The sequence below is a fragment of the Podarcis vaucheri genome, assembly GCF_965113315.1.
Source record: "Podarcis vaucheri genome assembly, chromosome: 2".
Taxonomy (NCBI): domain Eukaryota; kingdom Metazoa; phylum Chordata; class Lepidosauria; order Squamata; family Lacertidae; genus Podarcis; species Podarcis vaucheri.
Genome location: NC_138760.1, coordinates 67,093,513 through 67,120,026, shown reverse-complemented (window position 1 = coordinate 67,120,026; position 26,514 = coordinate 67,093,513). Strand labels below are relative to the sequence as shown.

Below are 26,514 nucleotides of genomic sequence, written 5' to 3'. Positions count from 1 at the left end.
TGCTCTGAAGAGGGAAGTCTGCTTGGAATTCAGGTCCGTTTCATTTGTTGCTTCTCCCACTTTCTGGACAATGAAGTTGTCTGCAAGGCCAATGAGGAATCTGTTTGACCTTATGCTCTTGGCTGAGTTTGATGTCCAACAAATATCCAGGTAATTGAAGTCCCCCATTACTACTATCTCCCTTCCTTTTGCATGCTTGGCCATCTGTTCCAGGAAGGCATCATCTATGTCCTCCGTTTGGCTTGGGGATCTATAGTAAACTCCTACAATGAGGTCTCTGTTATTCTTCTCTCCTTTAATTTTGACCCAAATGCTCTCACTTTGGCTTTGAGGTTCTAAATCTTGGATCTCTTCACAGGTATACACATCCCTGACATATAACGCCACTCCTCCTTCTTTCTTGTCTGGTCTGTTTCTCTGAAATAGATTGTATCCCTCCATTATTACATTCCAATCATGGGACTTATCCCACCAGGTTTCAGTGATGCCTATTATGTCATATTTAGTTTGTTGTACCAAGAGCTCAAGCTCATCTTGTTTATTTCCCATGCTTTGCGCATTAGTGTACAGACATTGAAGTCCATTAATCATTCCCCCGTGTCTCTTATTTAAGGATTTTTTCCTCCCACCACTAGGTCTGCGTGCTGTTTGCTCCATTTGGTCTATGACATTTGGATGATCATCTTCATCAATTGATAGACTCCTACCTTCAGGAGCACTGTCTCCCTCCCCCACATTAGTCGGTTTAAAGCCCTTCTGATGAGGTTTCTGAGATTTTTGGCAAAAACATTCCTCCCAACCGTTGTGAGGTGCAGCCCATCACTTGCCAGAAGTCCATCTTCAAGAAACTGCAGTCCATGATCTAAGAATCCAAACCGTTCCTATTTACACCATTTGCGAAGCCAGCTGTTCACTTCCACTATTTTTCCTCTCTCCCTGGGCCACGTCGTTCAACTGGGAGGACAGATGAGATGACAATTTGTGCGTTTAATTGCTTCAATTTCCTGCCTAGAGCCTCGTAGTCTCTTTTGATCTTCTGGAGGCTATTGCTTGCAGTGTCATTGGTTCCCACATGAACCAAGAGGAAGGGGTATTTGTCAGTGGGTTTTATGATTCCTTACAGTCGTTCAGTTACATCTTGGATCTTAGCCCTGGGGAAACAGCACACCTCCCGAGACATCTTGTCAGGCCCACAGATCACTGCTTCTGTTCCCCTCAGTAGGGAATCCCCTATCACCACTACACGCCTCCTCTTAGGTTTGGTCGGGGTTCTTCCGTGAGCTGTCCATTCCAAGGTCGCCTGCACATTCCCTGAGGACTAACTTTGCTGCTCGTCTTCATATACCTGATGAACTGTAATGAGGGAGAGATCCTCAAATGGAGTCTGTTCTTCGTCTTCCATGCTAGGGGAGAGGACTTCAAAGCGATTGTGTATTTCTAAACAATCAGAGCGAACCCTGGGCCTCCTACTTCTTTGAGTCACGTTTCTCCATATATCTGGCACCTGTGTTGGTGAACTAGCCTCCTTCTCAGGGGTGTCCCCTGTCTCCTCCTTGGTGGAGACGGTGTTCTCTGTTGCTTCCAAGAAGAGCTCCAGCTCTCTAATTCTTTGGAGCGTAGCTACACGTTCCTCCAGTTGCTGGACTTTGTCTTCTAAGAGGGCAATCAACATACAATTGCTGCAGGTAAAGCTGCCTGCAACCTTTGGCAAGATGGCAAACATTGCGCAGGAATTGCAGGCGACTGCAGCTGTTCCCTCACCCATCTTGAAAACGTGTCGTTGGGGGTGGCTACAGTGGTCCTCCATCTTAAAAAGCGTGAAGACAGGACAAATAACCCCCCCCCAAAAAAAACCTAGGTCTCCCCCAACAAACATTTAAGACTAGCTCCCCTAAATCTAAAAGATGGATCAAACTGCGCGTTCCGTGAGGCGCGCGCCGCTGCCCTGCAAGCTCTGATAAGCTCCTCCCACAGCTAATCACCTGCCTCAACAGAAACCCTGCCCCCTCTGACCTTTCCACAGGGAGAGCAGCTAATCAGCCACAAAGAAACACACACACAAGAAAACCCTTTTGCTCCTCCTTCAGCTGCTGCCTTGCAAGCTCTCAAGTAAATGCATTTCAATGTGAAGTAAAATCGGTGCTTCCTTTTGTGCTGCTGAATGCATGACACAAATGTCAGTAGTTGTAAATTCATACGTATCTGTACTGTACGTTTAACCCAGTGGGTCAAAGAGCAGCTTTGGGAAGATGATTTAGATCAGGAAAGCTATATGAATGGAGAGGGATTAAAAAAAAAACCTCCCCCAGCACAATTGCTCCAATCAAAATGGGAGCACTTTGCAAAAATGGGATCCCTTTCTAAAAATAAACTTTTCAGGAACTGAAGTTCAATCACAGATTTCCTGTGTCTCTCTGGTAGTTTGGAAACGACTCAGTGAATGTTAGTGGCCACAAGCAAGCATAAAGTAGGCAACCTCTGTCCTGTAGATTTCAATGGGCTTCGGTTCACCCAACTGTGTGTGCTGGATTGTGACATGTAGGCATGTTTTGGGAATACTCTGAAGCATCTCATAGTTAGCAAGCTCTGTCTCTCATTTATCATATAACTTAAACACAAACTTAGGACTAGAAATAGTTGAACTCTTTCTCCTGTCCTTCGCCAAATCTATTTTCATCAATATTAGGCCCAAGGGAAAGATTAATACTCTGACAAGTGTATGTAATATTGTTTCTGGCACTTAAACAACCTCAAAATAGATGCAAGATATAGTAGAAGGAGATAACACAAGCGATGCTGGTTCAAACCTAATGATCCTTTTCCTCCGTTGAAAGCCAGATTACAGAAGTTTGTATATGATACCAAATTTGGCAAGAGGGTTTTTTCCTTGGGTTTATTTTTTTACAAAGCAGGGCATCAGCTAGCCCCAAAGTCTACATTGTTCATCACTGAATCACAGACAAGATAATCCCTTGTAGATAAAGCACTGAAATAATTACAAATCATGCCCAGGCAAAAATGTATTTGCCTTGGCTTAAATTAGTAATAATAATCAAAAGATACGTGCCTAATCTCAGTGGAAGTTGCTGGCCATCTGTGACCCCTGTTTGGCAGAATTATTTCTTTCATTAACATATATTAAAAGAACTGATCTTGTCTCCTGATATGGTATTCGTATTACTGCAGGTCCTTTATCAAAAGCACAAGACTTATTTATTTATTTTTGTCCTAGCTCTATCCAGCCTGTTATGGGCTGTGAGACGTATGCTCTCTTACATTGTTTGCTTGGAAGGAAATGGAAGAAATATCCAATTTGCAGTGCAAACATTTAGCAATTGATTCAGCTCAAGACTTAAAGCATGGTGGACCACATACATGTAACAAAAGAATAATTATAATCATAATAAATTATATAATTTGGCTCTTGTTTGCATATTTTATATGTATCTTTTCCTAGCACAATTCACAAATTTCAGATCAAGAATAGCTCCTGCAGTTCAGGAGTTGAGGGAGACTACCATTTGGTTAGTAGCAGATTTGGAGAATAAAAAATCCAAAATGAAAAACTTAAAAAGGATTCCATTTCCAGATCTGAGGTTGTTGTGGGCAGGTGTACTCAACAAAGAGAAAAGTCCATTGTTAGCATTATTAAATGTATATAGAATTCTTTCTTGTCTTGGAATATTCTGACTTCTAATGAATTTGCAAAATCCCCTACAACACATTTCTGTTAGCATTCCTGTAGTCAGAAAGCCTGCAATCTTCAAGCAGCTGTACATTAATTATGGGTATATAGTTTTTCATTTCAATCTAATAAAATGATATACATTTTTTAAAATGTCATTGGAAGGACTTTGGTGAAAGATTTGGAAGCCAGTGAATAATAGAGGGACAGCACAACCTACTTAGAAGGTAGGGACAAACAGAGCAAATCTTTTGCTTATTTATAGTGAGATGTGAGCAAAGATGATGTCATGGGAGGCATGAATTTTGGTGTAATGGCAAGAGTGCTGGTGTTGGGTGCAGACTAAAATCCCTGCTTGGCTATGGAACTTACTCGCTATCTGTTAGCCTAACCTGGCTTTTTGAAAGAAATTGAGGGTGCAGGTATAATTTTAAAAGCACCCATTCATTGCTATAACAGTAGAATATTTCCCATTTCTAAGTGTTGTGGCATAGAAGTACACACCCTTACAATTTTGGATACAGTAATGAAGCTTTTTAAAAATAATAATATGAAAACGTGTGTGTGTGTGTGTGTGTGTGTGTGTGTAAAATGCTTTAAAAAGAGAACAGATCTTGCCTTGAGGAGCCCAGACACAAGAGAGATACAGCATCAGAGGAAGGTGGGAGGAATTACTCCAGCAACATATTCATTCATAGCACCATCTCCTTATTGCTGTACATCCAGCTGCTTTGTATATAATGTCAAATAACAAAACCTTTGGCTAGCTCATAGGAAACTCGTTTGCTTCCCTGTCTGTCACAGCTGAGAGAAAGCTCTGATCCATTATAGATGTGGCTGAACACGCTACTTTGACAAGCACTAGTGAGTATGAAATAGCTCTGTGAAATGTTTATGCATGGAACAAAATAGTTTCCACTCCTTTAAACCTCTTTATTAAAAAAAACACAATAGTACTCTGTGAGTCTGAGGAAGATGCACTGCTATGCAAATGGAATGTGGAGTACAGAGCCCTTGTGTTCATTGCTTCTGACATTAACCTGATCCCCTCAAAAACAAATAGAACATCCCCAGTCATTTTGGTGGAAGTGAAACATAGTCCTTGGCCAAGAGGGACAGGAATTATTACAAAAGGGATGGTGGTTTTCTATGTGTGTGCTTTTATGTATATTTGTGCGTGTTAGTTATTTATGTGTTTACTGCCAAGAAATTATACTATCTACAATCTTAACCCAGATTAATCACTTAATTTGAGATTTACCTACCTTGCTGTTGTTCCACAAAACATGGATATTTCAGGAACCATTAAACTTACCCAATCTTTAAGGAGCATGAAATGTTGGCCCCACAGATTAAATGGTTCACAGGAGCCCTGTTCACATGGGCAATGTGTAGATACAGTGGTACCTTGGGTTAAGTACTTAATTTGTTCCAGAGGTCCATTCTTAACCTGAAACTGTTCTTAACCTGAAGCACCACTTTAGCTAATGGGGCCTCCCGCTGCCGCCACGCCGCCAGAGCACGATTTCTGTTCTCATCCTGAAGCAAAGTTCTTAACCTGAACCACTATTTCTGGGTTATCAAAGTCTGTAACCTGAAGCGTATGTAACCTGAAGGGTATGTAACCCGAGGTACCACTGTACTGAACAAGAAGAGAGAACAGGATCTTGACAGCAGACTCGCTCCTGACCTGCACATCTTCAGTAGGCTCTGTCATCAGGCCTATATGCATGCGCCTGGCCTTGCCTGCATGATGGGGAACCCTGCTTTCTGCAGGACTCCAAATCACATGCATAGAGCCTGTGCATGTAACAAACAGTATGTGCAACAAACTTGTATACACAGGGTCAGGACATTCCTGTGACCCCCCCACACTGTGGAAATGATTCAGCGGAGGCATAATGGGAGGCAGGTGCATGAAGGTTATTGAGATGGTGGTTCAACGACAGCAGCCACAGCTAGCAGCTGAGCCAAATGCTAGAGTATAATATGGGCAGACAAAAATGTGACCCTCATCTTGTACCTGATGAAAGAACATCCTTTTTTTTCTTTTAATGTGTTTTTATTGATTCTCAAGAGACGAATAAAAGAACATCAAATATCCATGAAACTTGTCAGTATACTGCTTCCTTCAAGGTCTTATCATGAAGGAAGCCAGCTAACTACATATAGAAATTTAAAGAAATTGCTCACGCTGATATTTTTATGGAGCAAATATCTTTTCTGCTGCTCAAGAGGGGTAGAACCTGAATCAATGGATTCAAATTATAATAAAGGAGATCCCGACTAAAAGTAAGGAAGAACTTTCTGACAGTAAGAGCTGTTTGAGAGTGGAATGGAATACCGCAGAAGATGATGGACTCTCCTTCCTTGAAGGTTTTTAAGCAGAGGTTGGATGGCTATCTGTCAAGGATTCTTTGGCTGAGATTCTTGCATTGCAGAGGTTTGGACTCGATGGTCCTTGAGGTCATTTCCAGCTCTACAAGTCTATGTTTCTGTGATTCTTCTCTGAGAAACATAGCTGAATCCACAGGTCATGCACCAGGCACCCAAACTGGTAGGAAAATGAGGGAAGCTGGGGAGAGGGAAGGGGGGAGATTAAAATGTATAAGGCAGAGATTTGCATCCCTGGAAGATCTAGTTGTGTGAGAAATCAAACAATGAGAATTCTAGAAATGCCTATGAGAATGCCTATGTTGATGTAAATATGCAATTTATATCACCAGGTATTCCCTAACCCAGGGAAAAGGAGCTTGTGGCCTTCCAGATGTTGCTGGATTTCATTTTCCGCCATCTCTGGCTGTGGCAATGCCGGCTGTGGCTGATAGGGAATTCTGCCACATCTGTAGGGCCTTAAGTAGAGTATGGATGGGTTTCTCTTACAGCAAGGGTGGCCAACTCCCAGGAGACTGCGAGCTACTCACAGAGTTAGAAACTGGCAGTGATCTACCCCCTTTTGCGGGGTTCAGGTCAAACTTGTTGAGTTTTTTTCAGGAAGGAAGGAAAACATTGAGCTTTTTTTAGGGGGGCCACAGTTGTTCAGCTTCTTTGGGGGGAGCCAGTGATCTACCGCAGACATCCAGTGATCACGATCTACCTGTTGGACATGCCTGTCTTACAGTATCTGCTTGTGCCAAGTACTGCCAAGGTTTCCTGGCAATTGGCAGCCACCATTAATATGATAGCCTTTCTAAAGAATGGCCTCCCACCCATTGATTTGTGTATGGGAAAGCTGTGTTTTGTTTTGCGGCCTTTACAAGATGGGAACAAATGAATGCAAACAACAGAAAGAATGAAGAGACTGGAGAAATTACCATAATCTGGCCTGGCAGCATACAACAGAGTTGGAGAGCTAGCACAACAGGAGCCAGGACTGCTTGGGATCAGAGTTTTGCAATAAGCCTCACTGGAGCAAGTCTCTCTTAATAAGTTTCCTTCCTTTTGCTTTCCAGAACTTTAGCCTTGCAGAACCAATAGTCTGACACAGTATGGCAATTCTATACTCAGTGCTTAGGGGAAAAGATGGCACCTTTCCCCTAATCCCTCAGATTTGAAAGTCCTTCCTCCAATAACTGATGAATGAAATCTGCCTTGCAGTTACTTAGGTCTGAGATAAAATGCACTCTGAGCCTCCTGAAGGAAACTTCCATATAATTTTGCTTGATAGGTTCAAGAATTGAGCCTTGGCACCAGAAATAGATTCTGGGGCAAAGTAAGTCCTGTCTTATTGTTTTATATAGCCAGGAGTTGCAAATATATTTCTCTCCCCCCCCCCCTCTCTCTTTCTTCCTCTATGTTAAGAAGGTATGAGAAGTCTTATTTTTTCATTTGGGAGAAATTCATTTTCTACCTGGTTGAGCACAGGCTTCAAATGACGCAAGTGACAAGCTGTTAAGAGTGTGGTGGCAATCAAACCTCTCTTGATGGCAAAGTTAAAAATATGCTTCTCTGCCTGTCATAGTCTCAAAGATTTTTATTTGAAAGAAATAAGTGGTATAGGCTGGTTTTTTTATGCATTTTATGAATCCAGTGGAAATATTGTGTCATGGGATGATACGGGGCATATAGGTTATTTCTCTCTCCTGAGATAAAGCATTAGTATATAATGGTATTTAAAGCATAGCACCCTAATTGCATTTTAAAAAATAATCAGACAGTGGTCAAGAGTCCTCCAATATTATTACTCTAATTTTATCTAAATGAAAAGTTCATCTTTGTCTTGGTGTTTCTGAAATTTTGGATGACAACAAATGTCATCAGCAGTCCCAGTGAAGGTTCATAAGGCAAGGAGCACCAGTCTAGGGTGGGTGGGAAATTCTCTTTGGGGAAGACTAATACAAAATAGCACTGAGGTGTTAAATTCTGACCTTGTCATTAGGTCGTCGTTCCACTTACCTTTACAAATCCTTCTACCCTTGTGAAGAAAGAAGAAACCCTTAGAAGCAATGTCTGGTAACAGGTCACTTCTAGTAGTCTTATGCTGCCTGCTTCACCAAACCCATGTGATTTTCCTCTTGGCATGTCCTTGTTGTCATGGAAATGTGCATGCCGAATATGTGTGACGCCATATGTCAGCTTGCAGCAGCAGTAACCTGGTGTGTGGTGCATGATGGTGCAACAGAATTGCTAAACAGACATTCAGTACAGGCAAGTGCATGGGATATTCTGTGTGTGTGGAGCAGGAATGGCAGTATTGTGCTGCATGTGGCGTAGTCCTCATGCAAAGAAATAGCTATGTTTTGGAAATTTGCTACCCGTCCCTTCTTCCTGCCACTACCATTCCAGATATTCTGAGGAGATATTCCCCAACTTCGATATCCTTCCTCCCCTTCAAAAGAACATTTTTGGTGTGTCAGCATTGGAACACTTTTATTACTGCAGCTACCCTCTCTGGTTCTCCTTAAGGGGACACCGGCCAACTGCCCCCCCAATGACAAAAGGAGATTCCCCAGATCTTTCTCCTGAGGCAATGGATGCCTCTGTTGGCACTGTTGTTTGTCCTCCCACTTTGCTTCTTGTCCTGAGGCCTCCATTTTTTCAAGAGTGGGCAGCTACAGTGCACCCATAGGCAATGCCCCAACTGTATTTGCTCAGGCATAAGAAACATGCCCCTGGTGGACTACTCAGGTACCAACTCTTTCCTTCCCTATTCCTTTCAAGTGAATTTGGCTACCTTTCTGACAAAAACATAAAAGGGAGAAATCAAGGGAAGGAGAATTTGTGCCTCCCAGCCCCACAAACTATTTAAATTGTGAGACAGTAGCACAGCAGTCAGTTGACACCAGGCTGAAGGAAATGTGTTAAAACCATGTTGGGAGATAAAAGAATCACTTCAAGAGCAGAAACTGAAAAATCTAGGGTGATAATAGGCACAACACAGGAATTCAATGATTTGGGAGAAGATTGGGTCACTACCTAAAGACCTGTCTGCCCAAAGTTTGCAGGAAGGTTGGACAATGTCAGTTATTTCCTGAACATTCTTTCTGATTTGTTACATGGTATTGCACTAAGTGTTATCCTAAACTTTCCAGAGCATTTTTCTCATAATGCTCCTTATAGCAGAAAGTTCCATTTTGGGAGGGGGGGATAGATTTGTCATGCAAAAGCATCAAATCAACTATCAAAATAGCAACAGTGCAGAAGTGCCCATCATCTAGATTCTCAGGAATGAATGAGTGAGCAAATGACATCAAAAATAGAATAAAATGGTCTGTACAGTGGTACCTCGGGTTAAGTACTTAATTCATTCCGGGGGTCTGTACTTAACCTGAAACTCTTCTTAACCTGAAGCACCACTTTAGCTCCTCCCGCAGCTGCTGTGCCGGCGGAACACGATTTCTGTTCTCAACCTGAAGCACTATTTCTGGGTTAGCGGAGTCTGTAACCTGAAGCGTATGTAACCTGAAGCGTATGTAACCCGAGGTACCACTGTACTATGGCAAAGGGTGCTTGTTTTTTTTTTCAATTTTAAAAGGGCTGGGGAACGTTCAGGAGTGTGGGGGGAATGGATTAACCCCACACACTTGTATTTCCAATGCTTATCACATGCACATTCTGTGGCTGCTGCTATTTAAAGTTTTAAAAACAAGCACACATCACCAAACTATGTGTTTAATGTAAAGTGCAGTTTGATCCTATTAGTGACCTTTTAAGGACAGGAAAGTTCCATTCACTTGAAAGCAGAAATTCCAGTAGATTGTGCCCCATATTTCACTTCCAAACATGCCTACCTGGCACATGTCACTTCAGTTTTGGCCTTCACTGTCTTGGAACAATGTTTTGCATATTTCCTGTGCATACATACCTTCTCCACCCAGACAGCACAGTTTTAAAAAAAAGTTTTGGACCACTCAAAAACATTTGGCAAAAAGGGAAGTTATTTTCAGAAGCGACCATATAGTTGTCTGTTAAAAGGGAAAATTATGAATGTGTGCAGGTGACTCCATGCACAAACACAGTGGCCATATTCACCATATCTAGAAAGAAAGGAAGACTCCATAGGAGGAAGAGGAGCCAGGGAGGACTGCCTGTAATTTCTGCTCAGAAAGAAAATTAGCATGTGCCTTATTAAAAAGGAATGAGCTTTTAAATACTGCCCTTTGAGCTGGAAGTGGAGTGCAAGCAGAGGCTGAGCGTAGGATGCAGTATGAACATCACTTCCTCAAGACACTATTATCGGTACATCTGGTTACATGAAAAGCTGCCATTCTGGACAGCAACCATTCCAGTTTCAGATACCAATGCAAACCTTGAGCAGTCATCATTTGTGACAGTCTGGAAACCTAGAAGAATCTGGTATTTCAGCTGAATCCATGTGCCGAACACCCAGCCTTTGCTTATCAATTGTTTTATAATACCTGTTTTAAAAATTGCACACAATGGGTCATGAATTGTTTAGTCTTTAAAACTGGAAATAATAATATGACTTTGGCATGAGAAATTCAAAAGAATAGGAGGACATGTCATTTAAAAGAATATACAGTGCATTTAATATATAACAGCATACTGTCCTGTAGTTTGCAGTACTGGAGGCAGATCCTTTCATTCCTGCTGGATGCCTAAAACCAGCCTTTCCCAACCTGGTGATCTCCCGATGTTTGGGACCACAGCTCCCATCTGACCCAGACAGCATGTCAATTGGCCATGCTGGTGTCTGAAGAAGTGTGCATGCACACGAAAGCTCATACCAATAACAAGCTTAGTTGGTCTCTAAGGTGCTACTGGAAGGAATTTTTATTTTATTTTGCTTCGGCGATGGCAGACCAACACGGCTACCTACCTGTAACCAGAGCCATGCTGGAGGTTATGGGAGTTGTAGTACAAAATGCCAGGAGGGAACTAGGTTGGGGGCAGGCTGCCTAAAACAACCAGTCCTATTCGCCGTTTCTCTCCTCTCTCAGATTATGGTAGAACTGAACTGAAAGCATTCTGTGAACAACACGTTTGTGCTGCTTATGCAAGAAGCAACACAGAACTCAAAGCAAGGTTTAGTTAACTTGCTTCATGAGACAAAATAGACAGTGCATGAGGTTCTTTGTTTGGACAGATAGACAATGTGCTCCCATGTGGGCTATGACAAGTAACACTATTTTGGCAATACGACACATTATGAGTTTTAGAAAAGGCATCAGTCCTAGGTAGATGCCATCAAGGTTCCTGCCCCTTTGTGGAGGCACAGCTACTTGTGGCCCTAAACTGGTGTGGGCAGCTGCCCATTGAGTGTCGAGTGCTTGATGCTGTCATTCAAGGTGGTGGCTCGGAAAGTGTAAGACCGCCCTCTGACCGAGCCCTCCGTATAGAGCCTCTCTGGCTTGTTCTGGCAACGGAAGAACATGAGGAATCCATTGCGGTAATTCTTGTTCATCCAGCCATAGAGCAGAGGATTAGCAAAAGTGGAGCACATGGCCACCACGTGGAACACGGTGTAAAGAAGTTTATAGTCATGGAAGATGAGTACCAGGTCAAGGTCAACGGCAAGTTGGAAAACATGGAAGGGGAGCCAAGAGACTGCAAACACCACCACCACCATGACCAGCATCTTTGTGGTCTTTCTCCTCCGGCAGTGACTGTCACTCCTAGCAGTGGGACTGATGTGGCTTTTCAGCTTGAACCATATTCTGATGTAGGCGTAGCAGATGATGGAAAGAGGGAGGACATATTGCAAGAGGAGCATGGACAAGCTGTATATGGTGGCATCCCTGCTTTCAGAAGGCCATTTCTCAGAGCAGACGGCGATTCTGAGATTGATGGATGGGATTTCTTCATACCTGTACTCTCGGAAGATGGCCAGTGGACTGGCTAGGACGGCGGCAACCAGCCACGTGAAAGCGATGATGGTGAAGCTGACCTTCTTGGAGATCCTGCTATCCAAATGGAAAACAATGCATCTGTACCTGTCCAGAGCAATCACAGTTAAGGTGAGAGTAGACACATGGACACTTAAAGCTTGAGCGTAGGAGACCAGGTGACAAAGCACAGCCCCGAACTTCCACTCATCCAACAGAGTGTAGGCCAAAGTGAAGGGCAAGCAGAGTGTGTCCACCATCAAGTCTGCCAGAGCCAGGTTAGCTATGAAGAAGTTGGTTACAGTCCTCATGGTTCTGTATCTCACAATCATGTAGACTACTAAGGAGTTGCCAATGAATCCCAGAAGAATGATTAGGGAGTAGGCAGCTATCAATATGATCTGGACTCCCAGGATCTTGGTACTGTCCATCATAACATTACTGGATCCTTCAAGCCCCTGGCTAGGGGTGGCAAAGCCCTTTGCATGCCAGCTGAATGGCAGTTGTTTATCCAAGTTATGCTCTTCCAGGATGATAGTGCTGTTGGCTTGATCAAGCAGCCCCATTCCTATTTATTGGCTTATTTTCGCTTCTGGGCTAATGATTTAAGTAAAGTTTGCAACTCCACCTGTGAACATGGAAACAAGAACACACAAAAAGGATATTTTAGGAGGGAGGGGAAACCCTAGATATTTCAGGTTTCAACAGCATATCCAAGAGAGCATTTCAAATTAGGCTCCATCCCTAAAGTCCTACCAACATTAAAGTCCTAAAATTCATTGTCCATAGTTTCCATACAACATTTTCATGGATGCCCCATCTCCCATTTTTATCCACATGATAAAATTAATGCTGACCAAAGATCTAAGAGGCTGGTCTCAATTGAATTATTTGCATTAAAAATGTATTTACTTCAACAAATTTATTTGTCTAAAATTGAATGGGCTGAAAAGACGCTTTCAAATGTCATGCTGATGTAATCAGATAAACCAAATCTTCTATTTAGCTGCTAACAACAGGCAGCCCCTGGCCTGCAATCTGCCTCCGTGGTCTCTGGTGACATGGGCTCTGCTTGTCAGAATAATTAAATCTGAGAGAAGGATGGGGAAGGAATACAAATAAATATATAAATCAATAAAGGACTGGGAAGGTAATAGAATCTGTGGTAGTTTGCCCATGAGGGTGACATAAAGTTGCAGTTCCACACACACTTATCTGGGTGAAATAACACAGTGGGAAGCAAAGTCTGAGTCACATGGGGTCATGTATCATCCTTAGGCACCCACTGGGCCCAGAACCCTGGCTGGGCTGAGCACCACCAGTTAGCCTGGCCCTTTGACTGACAGTCCAATCCACTGGTTGCTCATCAGCTGCATCCTGGAGCTGTGTGTTCAATTTCCCACAGTGCCCCTGAAGTAGCATTGCTTTGGGGCACTGTGGGAAATTTAAATGGCTGCTCTCGGTAGGGATATGGGAGCTGCCATTTAAATTTACCATAACACCTTGTAGAGATGCTTTGTTGGGGAAACTGGGCTGGGGGATTACAAAGTTGTTTCATCAGAGTGCTGCAGCCACCAAGTCATGTAGCTGAGGGGCCCCTCAAAGGTGGAGCTGGCTGTGTTTTGAATACACATACAGTCATACTTCGGGTTGAATGCGCTTCAGGTTGAGTGCGTTCGAGTTGTGCTCCGCAGCAACCCGGAAGTAAAGGAGCGCGTTACTTCCGGGTTTCGCCGCTTGCGCATGTGCAAACGCTCAAAATGACGTCACGCGCATGCACAGAAGCAGCGGAAAGCAAAGTGCGCATGCGCAGACGTACCGTCGCTAGTTACGTTTGCTTCTAGATGCGAACGGGGCTTCGGAACGGATCCCATTCATATCTAGAGGTACCACTGTACTTAGGATTGGGCTGTCAAATGGAAGGCCTGGAGGACTTTCTGGAACCGTAAATTTTTCCCATTGTAGTATACAGAATTCATTTTTTTGTTTGTTTTTATTTCCATCATCTGAATCTGTGAATTACTGGTATATTAGGGTTAGTAAGTTTATCAGTCATTGCCAAACAAGATATGTGTGGATCTCCCAGCATTTGATTTTTTGTTTGTTTGTTTTTTAAAAGAAAAAATGAAGAGGGACAATGTAACCAAATTCCCTGATTTAAATCATACTGTGATGCTGCTGAAGTTGCCATGGATAGGAAGGAAGACTGCTGCACTCTGGGATACAATTGGACTCATGAAGCTAGCATAACTTGACGGTAGGTTGTGATAAGAAATCAAGTGAGTTACATGCACGAGTGAGCAAGCTCCAAGATGCAGATTTGAACAAGATAATGTTTCTTTCCTAGAGCTAGACACAGCTTCTAATTTACAACTTCCATTAAGCTTCATCTCAAATGAATATATCCCCAATGCACCTTGAGTTTCTAGATGATAATTATCTCATCATCCAGCATACCCAGCTGCTTATCACTCCCCTTTGGAACATTCCAAACATTTGCTCTGACCATTCCATTTTAGCCTGAAGAAAGGTTATGTGAACCTGAAAATGTGATTATTGTGTTTTTGCATTTGTTCCTAAGCAACCTGCATTCATTCTCTCAAAAGAAACATTTATACATTTCACATGCTACACTCCTCAACAACTGGATCATGAAGACCTAGTGAAATCAGTGAGGCAACTTGCAAACAACTAGTTTAAAGCTGGTGGAACTGAGTAATTTGGACCACAAATATCATTGATCTGGTTGTTGCTGGAGCATCTATTTTCACCATGTGGCTGTTCTCTTGCGTTTTTCCGTGAAATGCATGCAGTGGTTCCTTAAACAAACGGGTGGGGAGCGAGAATGGCTGACCAGATGGTGATAAAGGCTGAAGTTATGTCACAATTCATAATAAATGTCCCTTTGTCCATTTATCACTTGGTAGAACAAAGTTCATAATCCCTCTTTGGAGCAGCTGCAGGAATTCATGTTGCTTGGCTGCTAAACTCTGCTGTATGGGAAGAGAGGGAGAGAGGAAGGGGCCTGGTTTAGATTGGTCTGAGCTCCTTCCTCACTTAAATATTACTGGCTCACAGAGGCGAACACCAATGGGTTGATCTGGGATGGTGACTTTTGTAGTAGATTCTCTATGAAACACAAATTAATAGCCCTCTGTACAGTTGTGAGGATAAAGACTGTCAGTTCAACTTCATTGCTGCCCAGAAAAACTCTTCTGGCTCAAGCCTCCCTTGTGCTGTAGGGGTCATATTGACCCAAACCTTTCAGCAAGAATGAACAATAACTCACGACACAACTCAAAAGCTGGTGACATATGGGATTAAGGTTGGGCATTGTGTTTCAAAGGCTTCCACACTGTCCTGTGTATTTAACCCTCATGGCCACAAATTTGTGTGTTAACATGTGCTAAGTTTCACTGTTGGTATGGCTTGTTTTTCTTGCCATTTCCCACCCTCCACCCCTACTACTTGCCATACTGGACATTTGCAAACTTGAGGGAAATGGGTATTAATTGCATGATAAGATATATAAGATGATAGCTGAGTTCACTTCTGATTTTACCAGATTACTCTTGTAGCAACTGCCTATAGGCATTGCAGAAAAGCCTGGTGGTCATATTTAGCCAGAGCTGTCTAGGATTACATCTAAAAGTTATCATGAAATAGACTCACCACCACACTGACCGTTAAAAGTATTGCCTACAGACACCAAGCTATGTTCAGTACTATGGTTGCAGTTCTAGCCCAAGTTAAACACATTTATATTTTATTGATAAAGTGATCTTCGGATGAAGGGTGGTATATAAATTTAGTAATCCAGCCCCAATCCAGCTCTAGTCATGCATTCATTAGTGGCTTGGGCTGGGGTAGCACAAAAGGAGCATCTGACCGAGGGCTGACCAAGACATTTTGTTGCTTGATATGAAGTGGCAAATGGCACCCCATTCTCCACCCCCACCCCAAGGTCAATGTGCATAATGTCCAAAGCCAGTTAAGTCATTTTGACACCTGAGGCAAAAAAAAATACAACAAACCCAACAAGCACATTTTCCCCACCATGGCAATAAAAATCCAACAACGACAAATTAAATGACTAAAATTATCCTTCTCTTTCTGACTAGGTCAGTTGGATTCAGATGAGCAATGTAGCTGCAGATATTCATGCACATCAGTCACCCTGATTTAGATTGGTCTGGGCTTCTTCCTCACCTTATATATTATTGGTTCACAGATCTCTCTTGATGGTTCCAAGGATAAACACTGAGGTATACACACAAGCTGAAGAAACACAGGATGTCCTAACATGCGTGAGCATGTGATAGTTTGTCTATAAGACCCTTTTATCCAGTAAAATATATTGAGACCATGCAAAAATAAATTAATAAATTGTGCGGGTTTTCCCCATGTGTGTCCATGATACCATTCCCTTTACCGCTGTATTTGGCTTGACTGTCCCATTGACTTCCACATGCTGATAGCCATGGATAGCTCACTTGGTCAGAGCATAGTGCTGATAATGCCAAGGTTGCAGGTTTGATCCCCATATGGGACAGCTGCATATTCCTGCATTGCAGGGGGTTGTGCTAGATGATCTGCAGGATCCTTTCCAACGCTACAATTCTATGATACTGTGAATCTGATAATTATACTTGATTTCCTCATCTCCTTTGCAAGTAGGCTGAAATGGACAAAGGCTGCACAGCAAATTATGCTTGCTCAGTTGTCTTCTTCATATTTTTCCCACTTCAAACAATTAGCTGTAGAGTAACCATTATTGCAATTTCTAAAAGTTAACAATTAGAGAACAGTCAGAGGTACAATTATTGTTCGGACCATTTCGGATTATTTGTTTTAAGTGTCTTAATGGGTTTTTTAAAAAAATAGGCTAACATTTCAGAATTAATTAATGCGTTTCAGAAATGAGGCAAAGTAGTAAGTGTGATCAAAAATAATTTGCAATGCTTCTAGACTAGTTAATATCATGCGGTGGATTTCACCCAAACAGAAATCACGTTTGCTGAAAACATGCTGAAATTTTAATCTGTAGCCAGGCAGGCTCCTCGAGTATATGGAGAAACTGCTGGTGTTTCGTAAGAATCAAGCAACAGCTAAGCAGTCTTGCTGACTGACACAGGGGGAAGAATTCATCTGTGACATGATATAGTTCTAAAAGCTCTAAGAGACTATTAAACTTTTGGTGGTAAACATTTTGGGTACTTTCATATGTCTTCTTTCCCATAGCAGGGGTCATGGCCAAACAGTTAAGGTGATACTAGGACAGCTAAGCTAATGCAGTGAATATACAAAGCAGGGTTTCATAAACTGTGAGCAAGGGATCACCAGTGAGCCTCAACCCTCTTTCAGGTTGGCCTCAGTGCTGCAGCCTGCCCGGCGCTTCCTTGCTTCTTCATCCCACCCATGATTCCAGCATCAGCAGCTTCACATATGTGCAGTACAGAGGCACTCATGGGAGTGGGAGCTGACTAGAGAGTGAGTCTAAAACACATGAAGTTGGAGGGAGGAAAGAAAGAGAAGGAAAGAGATTAGGAATGGGCAGAGTTGCTGGCGAAGTGTGAGGGAAGGAGGAGAAAAACAGGAAGGAGGCCGAAGGGATGCTCAGGCAGAGGAAGAGGAAAAGAAGCAGCAAGTGTTTAGTGGTGTGCTGCTGCTGCATCTTCTGCCCCCTTCCGTCTCATGCACACACATGTGCACTTGCTCGCTTACTTGCTTTCCCACAGCCCAGTTTTCCTTCTTCGCTAGGAAGCCTCCCCTCACTGCCTTCAAAATGGCAGCTGTCTCAGAAAAACAACCAGCCATTAGGCAGTGGTGCTGGGAAGTGGGCAACTGGTGTGTGCGCATGTGCTTGTATGTGTCATGTGCTATTTAAAGATAAAGGTACCCCTGACCATTAGGTCCAGTCGTGACCGACTCTGGGGTTGTGCGCTCATCTCACTCTATAGGTCAAGGGAGCCGGCGTTTGTCCGCAGACAGCTTCTGGGTCATGTGGCCAGCATGACTAAGCCGCTTCTGGCAAACCAGAGCAGCGCACGGAAACGCTGTTTACCTTCCCGCCGGAGCGGTGTCATGTGCTAGGACAGAGGAAAAGAAGGTGAGACTGAATGAATATGACCAGGAGAGGGAGAGTTTTGAGTTGGATGGGAAGAGAGAGTCTCCCTTCTCTGAGGTGAAAGGGCCCTCAGGAAGAGATAACAGAGAGAAGCTGTTATGGGAGGAATAAGTGTGCATAACAGGAGCAGAGAAGAGGGATCAGAGAATGTAGACCTTATTCCTTCTTCTCCCCACAAACTGAGGGGAAAGAGAAGGGTAAATGACAGAGATGAATAAAATACTTTGAAAGGCATGAGTATGGGAGGAAAAATATAAAATAACAAGCTTTCTCCACATGGGAGCCTCTGGGTCAGCAAATTCTGCTGAGTCATGATACCTCCAGAACCAACTGGAGGAAAGGTAAACTATGGAACTCCCTGTCACAAGGAAATTGCTGTGGCACATTTTTAAGAGGAATTAACAGTGCTTTTTTTCTTTAAAAAATGTTTAGGTAGGGGTATTCTCATTTTCCTACTCATATTGAAATACTGCCCCTCAATGAGGCCAAACTTAGATTCACAAAATGTTTAGGGGTATGCATACCCCTGCGTCCCCCCAGAAAAAAAGCACTGGGAATTAGATATCAATTAAAAGCTATGTCAGCAATTGCCAGCTGATTATGCCAAACTCCACACTCTTCTGCCATCATTTTGTGACAGAGCTGGATCCAGCAGAACTCTCAAACTATACATTTGCCATAGCAGGCAATTTACTGATTTCCTGGACCCAGAAACCCCTCACCCACCCACTTTGGTCTTTCAAATTGTAGTGGTGCCCCATGTGAGGCAAAAATTCGTTGCCCCACCACTTCTTGCCTTCTGTTCTGTGTGTGCACTATGTCACAGTTGCCATGCCCTGCAGCTCCCCCCTTGGTTCAACAGCCAGTACGGGAAAAACAATTGTGCTGCCCTACATCTACCTCTGCCCACAGAGCTTCCATCTTGCAAGTTGTCTGATTCAGTTTATTATCCCTCATCCAGCCCAATGCTGTATGCAGACACCAGTCTAGGGCCTTTTCAGCCATTCCTGATTTAGAAATTACAGAGAATTAAAATGGGTATCATAAGCAAACACCTTGCTCCAAAACTCCTAATGGCTGCTCCCAATTGCTTCATGTAGATGTTAAATAGCTTCAGAGACAAGATAGTGCCCTGTGGCACCACATAACCAGGGGGCCAAGGAGCACTCATCCAATGCTGCCTTCTGGAACCTGTCCTGGCGATAAGACCAGAGCCACTGCAGAACAGTGCTCCTTAAACCCATCTCCTGGTAGAGTATCCAATAGGATACCATGGTCAATAGTATCAAAAGCCCATGAAAAATCTAGTAAGAGCAACAGAGTTGCAGTTCCCCTGTTGCTCTCCCAACAGAGGTCGTCCATCTAGGCAGATTCAGTCCCAAACTCAATCTGGTTATATGTACACAGCCTGTATTTGGACTGGATTAGTTCAGACTGCAAGTTGTGGGCATGCATGATAATGTTCGTCCATGCAACAAAGCACCATTACAAAGAATACTAGAATGTCTAGCCAGTATCTCTAGAGGGATTTAAAAAGAAATAGAGGAACGTGAGCCCCCATGATTCAAAAACGTTATACTAGAAATAAGTTGATCGTTACATAAATAAGTGGAGCTTTTAATGGGACGGAATAAGATTCCAACATGATAGACTTTTAGGAAGCAATAGGTTTAATTAAAGCCAGGAAAGTACTTTAGAGGTCAACTAAAGTTGAGTAAGATCTCATAATATGTTTTGATGATATAGGCTGGAGAATCAAGCTAAGGTACTCCTTAAGGTTAGAGGGAAACAGCTTAGAAGCCATTATGCCAATAATCTAAGTTCAGACAACAATGTCAAAGGACTTGAATTGCTGATATTGTGACTACTATACAACTGAAATGTGATAACATTAGTGGACATGCACTTCTAGGGTAGATGCCATCTATGAAAGGTGGAGCTTGGATTATCTGAACAGTTGCAAAACTGTAAGGTTTATTGAAGACTAACAGCACCCTAATGTAGAATTGGTCTGCCCTAGTAATATGATCCTAAAAATTATCGATCTCCCTTTGGGGTGTGATTGGTGGCATAATGATCTACTGATATTTGCATGGGATCAGAAATTACCCTAGTGCTGGATCAACCATTCCTCTGCCATCAGAGGCAGTAGACTTTCTGGTAATTTTCTCTTGATGTGAATAAGTATAAGTAAGTAAATATTTACTGTAAGTAAATATTTGCCCAGATCTTAGGTTGACTCTTGATTCAGGCCTTCAGAGCAGATTTTATTTAAAATGAGACCTGTTGTTCTAAAGGCAACAGGTTAGGGGCACTGATAACTTGCAGGAGAGGATTGCAGTCCCTTCTTAGCGAGGCTTTCTCCTTATAATTTCCTGAGCCTCTAACCTCATGACATGGCATGCTGTGCAATAACTGAAAGCCTCCTGCTAATGCTCCAGATTTGATCTGTCACTGCCTCAATTATCCTGCCCTACTGAAGATGTGGAATCTATGCCACAATACAATTTTCAGTGTTAGTGGTGCCACAGGGCTCTGCTGGGTTTTGTGGGGGGGGGGGGGTTGCCACAACACACTGTAGCTCTAATTGCTTACCACAGGATTTCTGGGTTGTGCTTGTATTTCTCCATTTCTGCTTGCTTTGACTCTGGATTTATTTCTAACGCTGGAACTATCCTTTAACCAGAATTTGTGTGTAAGTGTGTGTGTGTGTGTGTGTGTGTGTGTGTGTGCGCGCGCGTGCGCGCGCAAGCAATTAAGAAGTTAGTGTTTTGTCACCAGATTCATATTTGTATGAAAACACGGTTGGTATACTCTCCATATTGTTAAAAGGGCATAACAAGTGATACAGCTGAATATTAATTATTTTAGGTTTAAAAATTATCACAAGAAGGTAAATATCGTTCTTTCTATGTGATCAATGTTTGGTAACTAGTATTAAAGGGGGGCATTTTTGGCAACCTTTTCAGGCTTTTGTCATTCTCTTTTGATCCAAATATACCAAATTTGTTAATTTGGACATTAATTCTACATCTCAGAGCTTTCTGGACCCCTGCACTATGTACACACCATATATTTAAAGCACATTGCCCCCTAAAGGAACTGCAATTTGTTATAGTTGCCCTACTCCGTAGATGACAAATTGTGGGCCTTACCCGAATGTGTTACCTGGAATGATACTTGGAAGTTAGCAGTAGCTTAGTGACAGAAGGCACGTATAAACAAGGGAAAGGGGAAGAGATAACCAAAAACACACTCTGTAGAAACAGAGCACTTAAATTTAAAAATTCCTCCCAAGAGCAGTGAGTTTTGATTGCCTCCAGTGAATGGAATGGGAGAAGCATATACACTAGAAGAAAATAACATCAAGAGGACCCTTTACAATCACAAGTTATCATTAGTGAAAAGCTGGAAATAAGGGTGTTTGAACCGCCCCAGCCTCCTTTTGCTGTTTCATATCTAATTATCAAGAGATGGAAGCCATTTCCATCACCAGCTTTGGGCATGAAAACATACAAAGAGACATTACATTTCCTTCCAACTCAGGGTAATTTCTCCAATTGTCCTGCTCTCTGTGTAATAGTGTTTATCTACCTTTGCCTTTTTATAGTAATAAAAGAGGAGCCTTAAATTGCTGCTAAATCCCCATCTTTGTGTGTCGAATTAAACTTTCACAGCTTCCCGTTACCTCCATGCTCTCCCTGTTATCACTTTGGCTTCTTTTCCTCTGGCAATTAATTTCCTTTTCTTATCACAACTTTCATTATTACTCTTGCAGTTATTATACACCCGTTGTTTCACCCTTCCCTCAGGTTGCTGGTAAGGGGTATCTTTAAAATAGCAAACATGCCTTGTAGAGAATGCTGAGAATAATATATATTTCTAAAGGACAACTAGCTAACTTTTTGCACGTGGGAGGAGTGAAATGCTATTTACCTCAGATCCTGGAAGCAGTAGAAATACTGTGTACTGGTGGATGGGGCAGGCAGAAATGGAAGCATACCAATGACCATTAGGTCCCAGCAAGAAGAAGAAAATGTGATTAGCATTGCAATCCTATGCAAGTCTACTCAGATCAGCAGTAAGCCCCATCAAGCTTACTCGCAGGTAACATTTCATAGGATTGTTTCCAAGCAGACAAATTCTAGCAAGGGGCTAGGAGGCATAGAACAGTGAATTCATTGCAATATCTACAGCCCTCCAGCTCCTGCTCACCAGGGTGGAAGCTTGGTATGCTGTGGTAAAGCAGAAATGGACTGGCTTTGGATCCTGCAGATCCATCCCCAGCCCTGTTCTGCTCTCACCCCCAGCTAATACAGTCAAGAACACTGCTGGTGGTATCTTGCCAGCTGCCCTTGCTTTCAGTAGGGAGGCTCTCCACTACAGTTGACCCCCACCCACTGGAGGAGAGATGCAGCCACTTCACTCCCTCCAGAAGTGCTGAGCAAGGGCTTAGGATTCAGTTAAGACTGCCTTTGTTCCTAGTCTTCACTTCCTTTGTCCCTCAGACTTTCCAGGCGGTTGGAGGGGCTGCATAGCACGTACTCTGATAACACATGGTTGCACTCCTATGTACACTTACTTGGCAGAAAATCTCATTGGATCCAAGAGCATTTGCTTCTGGATAGGATTGCACTGTAAGGCTGTAATACTGCATTTTTATTCATATGTATGTATGTATGTATGTATGTATGTATGTATGTATGTTGTTGTTAATCATTCATCTTTCTGCAAAATTACTAGTGAGCAGTGACGTAGCGTGGGTTGTCAGCACCCGGGGCAAGGCAAGTAATTTGTGCCCCCTAGAGTGAGTGAGCCAGATAGGGGCAGAGAGCTGCGAGTGCGAGCGCGCCCCCCTCAGATGTTGCGCCCGGTGCGGCCGCCCCCCCTGCACCCCCCACGCTACGCCACTGCTAGTGAGCAAGTTCCATCAAACTGATTGAGACTTACTTCTGACCAAAGAAGCTGAGGGTGCATTGTGAAAGTGCCTCTCACATAGTATCACTGGGTCGCTCTTCAGCGATATTCAAAGCACAGCTGCTCTCTCTGTACAGTCTTACAGCGTCTGCAATTCCTCAAAAGCACTTAGGAACTTAGCGGAATGTCTGTGTCTGCCAGGACCTCAAGAGAAAACAGCCAGGGAGGTGAAATGATGAAGCCTAATTAAGTGATTTGTCCCAGGTGGCTCAGAAATCCAGGGGCAGAATACAGCTTTTAAAGGAGCTTCCTTGTTTTGTTTTGATGTATCTGACACCTGCGAGCCACATGGCAATCTGGAACTGCGCCAGTAGCAGCACTGAATGATCCCTACTTGTCCAAATAGCAGATCAAGGGATTTGTGAGATCAGGCAGCACAGTTCAAATGAGGGATTTAGATAGCAGCCCTATAACAACTTGCACAACTTTGAACCTCATGTCTGCTTGGTACGGCTTTGTGTACATTGCTTTGTACTAAATCACTCACCGCAAAGGTATCATCTGATCGCTGCCTGACACCTTTTAGTCAGTTCTTTGTCTTTTTTTTAAAATCAGGCAGGCGGCTAAAGCCACAATCCCAAAGGAAAGGTGTGAGATAGGGCTGTGCTCTGAAGACAGGATACTCTGTGAAAAGATCCAGACAACACAGCCAGGAGGGGGCAGCCACCAACACTCTCCGTTCAGCTGTGTTGTTTTCTTGATGATTGCAACAACAATGTTTTACATTTAGCGTGAGACAGCACTCTGCTTTTTCCAAATCGGTGCTGTTTCGTCATGTCAAGCATCTGGCTCAGGGGATCAACAGAAACAGCTGTTCCTTGTTTGGTGTGATGCTTCTTTGAGACAGCGGAAAGTGAGGGGCAAAGGGAAAGTACGGAGGATTCACAAAACTGCAAGTTAAAATGGAACGCCCCAAAGCACCACAGAGCACAATCTTCAGCTCGCTCCTCTAGGAACCCCTCCATGCTCAGTAAGCCAAAGGCCCTGTGCTAAAAACCCAAACAAATCTTCACACTTCTGGACTACAAATCCAGCAAAACAAAGAGCTATGTCCGACACCATATTCATGACGTCTGTCATAGCCTCATTCTGTTGAACCAACCCAACCCAGATATTTCCATCTGAGCAAGCTTTTTTTTCCTCATGGGCATCAAATGCTTGTGAAATGCATTTGAAGATGACACCAGATATTCTTAAACATGTCATTTCATGGAAATTCAGCTCAACAGGATTCACTCCTTAAGACAAGTGCAAGAAAAACAGCTGTTTTCTGGTGGCACTTAGAGTAAATTGCAAAGCTGTCTAGAAGGGGGGGGGGGACAGGATGGGCAGCAAATGAATTGTGCTTAGGTTAGGTTATGCATCTGGTATTCCCATTGTAAGGAACACTTGTAGGGGTTCGCTTTTTTAAAACCTACGCCTGCACTGCTCCTCAAGCATGAGTTTCTCATGCAGTTGGACTAGTGAAATACTTTCTTTGCCAGGAATAAGTCAAGACTTATGCCTGCGGATGTGATCTGCCATGCACTTTGCGAAGGGAGGACAAGGAAGGAAACAGAGAGCAGAAAGCACAGCTGGAAGTCTGTACTCTATATCCCAACAGGGAGGTTGGTGGTCTTGTGGGATCAATGCTCCTCATGCATGCAAGTTTGTTTTTTGCTGTGTTCACATGACATCGTTGGCATCAAAATGCCAACCCAAGTTTTTCTACCACTGAACCTGAATTTACCCTTTCTAAGGGAAATCCAGTAAGTTGTGTTTTTTAAAACTACCTGTTGCCAATTACTTTCTTGTGATATCTCAATGGCCTGTTTGCGTTATCTGGAGGCACCTGGAGTCTCTTGAAAAGTCACTCCCTCTCTGTTGCATTTAACTGCTACACAGAAGCTGTTACAGGCTGCAGAATGCTCAAGAACTGGCCCGTTCTTTTAATTCTATGTGTAGGATGCAGCCCAGAAGCAGGCTGAATGTAGCTGGCAAAAGAGCATGCCAAGGTGCACCAGCAAGAACCTTGTCCCTCATTCTATAAATCCAGCATCTCCAGATAAAGGAGAGTGCTTATCACTAGTTAGTGACCAGAAGAATCAGACTACAAAAGCTGCCTGGGAAGGTGAATGAGACCAGAACCCTCCAACATCGCTGGGCTGTGCTCTGGAGATAGAAAGAAGTCATATATGCTGACCAGTGAGTGACCCACCTTTTGCATATCTTTCTCCATCTCATCCCACAAACATTTGGAAACTTCTAGCACTATTGCTTGCAGCACGTGCCTCTGGACCACCACCTGAGGCTTAGCAACAGACAATATTCCTTTCAGAGAAACAAAGGCGACAAGGCTACACTGCGTGAACGATCACTCCCCTATTGTCTCAGTTCGTGGGTTTTGCAAATTTGTGTAGCAGCGGTTAAAACCCCCCCTGCAAAACATGTTCAACCAGAGACGAAAGAAATAAGGGCATATGGCTCCACAGTGAAGCTATGCTTCCATGTTCCCACCTTCAACTCTCTTAAAAACTATTGTCTGTCTTCAGACTAAAATTAGCTTTCCAAGAATGCTGTTTTATAAGTGATGGCAGGGAATGATAAAACATGCTAATTCTCAGCTGCACAGTAAGGTACAAACTCTTCTCTCCCACCAACAAAATAAGACGCACAGAAAATGAAAAAGCAGTTCTAATTGTCTTTCCTGGATGATGAATAAAAGGAAAGCCACTTACCTGAAGTTACTGTTTCATTGCTGCGACGAACCAAGCTCCTTGCTTCTGTCTTTGCACTCTTCTTTCCACTTTGTGAAATCTTGTGGTGGCCAAGACAAAAGCACTTTCTCAAAGTAATTACTTTCAGAGAGCAGCCTTCCTCCCCCTACCCAATTACAAAGGTGCCCTTTCCCCAAGAACCTGCTTCATTCTTGACAAAGGGAGAGGTGATGAGGGAGGCTTTGACTTCTGAACATGACTGGCAATCCCTACCCCTCAAAGCTGGATGCTCCGTGATGCTGAAAGAGAGGGGGAGTGTGCTTAACCAACAGCAAAGCACAGGGAGAGAGGGAAGGAGGGAGGGAGAGCCAGCGGTTGCTGCTGCTGCTGCTGCTCCTCAGGGATTGCTCAGCTCCCACTGGGCTTCTTACTGAGCTAAAACATCCTATGACAGTGACCAAACTGTATTCTCCGGCAATGAAATATAGGTTACAGATAGCATGGTGCACATCAGCTAGAGCATCATCTATATGGCATTCAGAAGATCAGTGCTAGGTTTGCCCCTGGTACTGAGCAGCTTGATAGCCCTCGGCAAGACCTCCTTTTCTTTGTGCCATTATCCATGCCTTCTCAGTACGTGATAAATATTTTTAAATACACATTAGGCATTATCCTTTCCTAGTTGTTGTCTGTCTGCAGTAACTCACTTCGGTCTGCTTGCATATTAGCATATCCATAGCAAAG

At 43.2% G+C, this 26,514-nt stretch overlaps 1 pseudogene across 1 annotated transcript; it reads right to left on the bottom strand.

The window, feature by feature from the left end:
• Positions 1–10,566: 10,566 nt before the first annotated feature.
• On the bottom strand, positions 10,567–26,121 carry LOC309527133 (neuropeptide Y receptor type 2 pseudogene; annotated as a pseudogene). The gene is made up of 2 exons (XR_014224672.1): positions 25,792–26,121; positions 10,567–12,598 (listed from the first exon to the last, which is right to left on the bottom strand). The product of XR_014224672.1 is annotated as a neuropeptide Y receptor type 2 pseudogene (transcript).
• Between the last annotated feature and the right edge of the window lie 393 nt (positions 26,122–26,514).